Here is a 4,025-nt window from a genome sequence, read left to right as displayed (position 1 = left end):
ACCTTTGCTCCTAAGATGTAACACACAACCTTTGAGAATAAATTTGAGAGAATTCTTGAGCACTTCAGTTTTTTTTCTTTTAGTATTTCTGCTAAAATTAGCTTCTTCAAGTTCTTCGGGAAGCAGGAGTCTTTAGAAGTCTTGTTGAGCCAAGGAGTGAAGATCAACTTATTGGTAGGTCTGTGGCGTCTTGCCTTTCCTAGGTATATTTCCCTAGTCTTTGTTTTTACTTTCATTTAGGATTGTAGATTCAATTAGAGGGAGGAGTTTAATTCTAGGTGGTTATTGTTTCGGTATTGCATATGTTGAGTGGATTTTAGGAGTAGATTCAATCTTCCCAATACCTCCTGCGTCATCTAGTATCAAAGCTAAAAGGGTTAAGCTTAATTTGATATCATCTGGTATTAGAGCTTTGGCTCCTAGAAACCCAAATCTATCTTTATTTGCTTTAGCATTTTGTTCTTAAATTAGCATTCAAATGTATTTGATTGTTAATTCGTATTGCATCCTGCTTGAATTCATATTTATCCATTCAATTAAAATAGTTCGTGTTATTATTCAAAAAAATATATATATATATTAAAAATACTAAAAATACCCCAGTTACACCCTATAAGGCAATTGGCATATTGTCTGCATTTTGCATCACAAAAAAAGAATAGCTGCCTAATTAGTGATTGGAAATCCTTTGAGAAATCGAAGGAAAAGTACATTCTCTAATTGGTGTGAGCAATTTGTTCATTCCACACACTATCCACATTTACTTTTCAAATTGTATTTCTGCAATCTGCATCAACGTTGCATAAAAAAACTTGACCAGTCGTAAAGTGTAGCTTACAAATTGGGGTTAGTATAGGAAGATACACCTACAGATTATATCCATTGGGATTGATCAAATCCCTACGCATCAATCTGAATTATCATTCTTTGTGATCTATATTTTGCTCTTTATTTTACACTTATTCCACTACATAGCTAACTGACTGATTGTTACTAGTTGTTTAACACACAAATAACACACTAGTCGTTCTTGTGTGTGCTTACTCCTAAGATTCCGTAGAAATCAGAATCCTTTAGGGTTCCTTATTATGTCTTAAGGACTAACGTGCAGACTTGACTCAAGTGATTTTGATTCTGAACGCTCAACTCGATAGACCGAGTTATCAATCGAGGAATTGTGAGGTAAATGCGAGTGAAGGTGAGAAAAAGATATTGTTTTCACTAACTCTTGTCCTTATAGAAATTACGCAATGTCTCACCAAAGCACCAATAGCCGACCAGTCTCCTTAGAAGAGAGAGTTATGGATATGTTCACCCAGTTAAGTGTCCATTGGGAAACATGGCCGTCTGTATGGATCGCCAAGAGCAAGGCGAGCACCTTAGTCACTCCCGATGCTAAATAATGTCTGACGATATAAGATCGTGTGGCGATGATGTTAGTGACAGATAGGGAGGTCGTCATAAAGAGGTGGATGGAGACCTCCATGATTTCAAGTTCTAGATACCAGCCATTCAAGGGAAGAATGACCCCGAAGCCTACCTTGAGCAGGAATAGAAAGTCAATCACATTTTCAGTTGCTGTAACTATAGTGAAGAGAAAAAGTTCAAGTTGGTAACCCTTGAGTTTACCTACTATGCCTCAGTATGGTGGGATCAATTAGCTCTTCTCTGGGAATGAAATGGAGACTTGTTTATCACCACATGGCAAGAATTAAGATCCATCATGAGGAAGTGGTTTATGCTAGTTAATTTGATAGGGATATGAACCTAAGGTTGCAACGTCTAACCCAGGGTTCTAAGTCGGTGGAAGAGTACTATAAGGAAATGGAGATAACCATTATTAGGGCCCGTGTTGATGAGCGGCCAGAGGCCACCATGGCTCGGTTCTTAGAGGGTCTAAACAAGGATAACATCAACATCCTTGAACTCAAAACTTATGTCGACTTGGACGAGATGGTGCACAAGGCCAATAAGATTGAAAAGCAATTGAAGAGTAGAGGAATTAATTGAGGGTATGTTAGTAATGTTCCCAAGGGAAACTAAAGATTTATTCGAAGGGATGAAAGTAAAAAAGTGGACAACAGTAAGGGAAAACAACCTACTGGAAATCCAACAATTAATCCTAAGGCACCAGCCACCCCCTAGAGCACTGTTAAATGTTTTAAGTGCTTAGGAATAAGGCATATTGCATCCCAATGTCGTAATCAGCATGTCATGATTATCCGAGATGATGGAGATATCGTCAATGACCACTAAAGCAATGATGAGCACGAAGATCTACCACTAATGGATACAAAGAGTATAGGTCGATCAGTATAGGGAGATATATTTATGGCTCAACGAGCACTAAACATACAGGTTAAGCTCAAAGGCAACAGTCAACAAGAGACTATTTTTCATTGAAGGTGCCTGGTCAATGAAAAAGTCTGTAGTGTGATAGTTGATGGAGGCAGTTGTGCTAACATTACCAGTACCTTGCTGGTGGATCGGGTAGGGTTGACGTGTAAACAACACCCTACTCCTTACAAATTGAATTAGTTGGATGATATCAAGGAGATCAACATCACCTAGTAAGTATGTGTCCCATTCTTTATTGGTGACTACGTAGATGAAATATTGTGCGATATAGTTCCCATATAAGCAGGATACCTATTGCTAGGAAGGCCGTAGCAATATGATTGTGATGTTAGCCATGCCGGCAAAAAGAATCAATACTCTATCCAAATGGGTAACTGCACCCATGTTTTAACACCTTTACTAAGAAGGGACACTTATGAGGATTAGCTAAAAATTAAAAAGTCATACGAGGAGTTCGTTAAGTGACAGGTAAAGTAGGACCACAATCTGGATCTAGACCAAAGTTGTTTCTTCATTCAAGAACAACCCGAGCACCTGACTAGATGTCTGGTAAATCCTCTGTACTCATTGACCATAGATAAAAAGTTTATAATCTCTACAGATTCGTGGATGAATCCTCTCAAAGAAGGGGGGGATAATCTGATACCTACTAACAACACACCTAAACTAGAGGAGTGCAAAAGGTGGGCAAGTACAAATAAGCTTCCAAGAAACTAGAGAAAGCGATTGCGAGGTAACAATACTCCAAGTTTCTCTATTTCTAACCAAGTATCAAACAGTAAAGCTGAATACATCAGACAAAGTTCCCAACCTAGGAAGAAACGACACCAGAAGGTGCTAAAAACCCGAAGGATAACCGACCTTACTGTTAGGAACGACTCGGCCCGCAAATCTTGACCTAAAAAGAAAGCCCAAATGTATTCTAGGTTTGGGTAACCATGGGTTACACATGCATTACAATGCACATACAAGATACTCTGCCCACACATCCACTGGTGTTCCCTGATCCCGTGGTGAAGCAATCAAGGCAAACTTATACTCCACAAGAAAACCAAAGATAGGTAACCTTCTCTATAATAGATCTAAAGGCCCACACGTGCATTGGACATGCGGCTCGGCCCGCAAGGCCCACAAACATGCACCCGTGCCCGCATAAAACGCACACACAAGCGCTCGTGAACATCCACGCACGCAGCCTTCTAGGCTCATGTGGAAAACATGTAGGCCTAAGAGGCCCAATGCGCGCACCCCGCGTGGACAGGCCCTCAGATGGCCCAAGTGGCCCAAACCCGCCAGCCCACGACTCTCGTGGGCTTTTTCCTGCACAACCCACATGGACCGACCGACCCAGCCCATCCAGTTAGCCTAAACTGGTCGGTCTCTCTTTTTCTTGTTTTAAATTATTTAAATGTTTATTTATTCTATTTTATATTTTAAAATTTTTTAAAAAGGCTTGGGACCTGCTTTTTAAAATACTCATGTGTTAAAATTAATATCCACATGTGTTTTAAATGGATTTCACATGGGATAAATATGAATTTAGATTCATTATTATTTTAATTATAACTCTATCTCTTAAGATTATTTAATTAATTTATTTGAGACAGAATAATTATTTTATTATGTAATTATCCTAAATTAAGACAAAATTTTATCTATGTTATTAT

This window comes from Carica papaya, chromosome 6 (genome assembly GCF_054855325.1).
Source record: "Carica papaya isolate Zhongbai chromosome 6, ASM5485532v1, whole genome shotgun sequence".
In the NCBI taxonomy this organism is placed as follows: domain Eukaryota; kingdom Viridiplantae; phylum Streptophyta; class Magnoliopsida; order Brassicales; family Caricaceae; genus Carica; species Carica papaya.
This window is presented reverse-complemented; position numbering follows the sequence as displayed.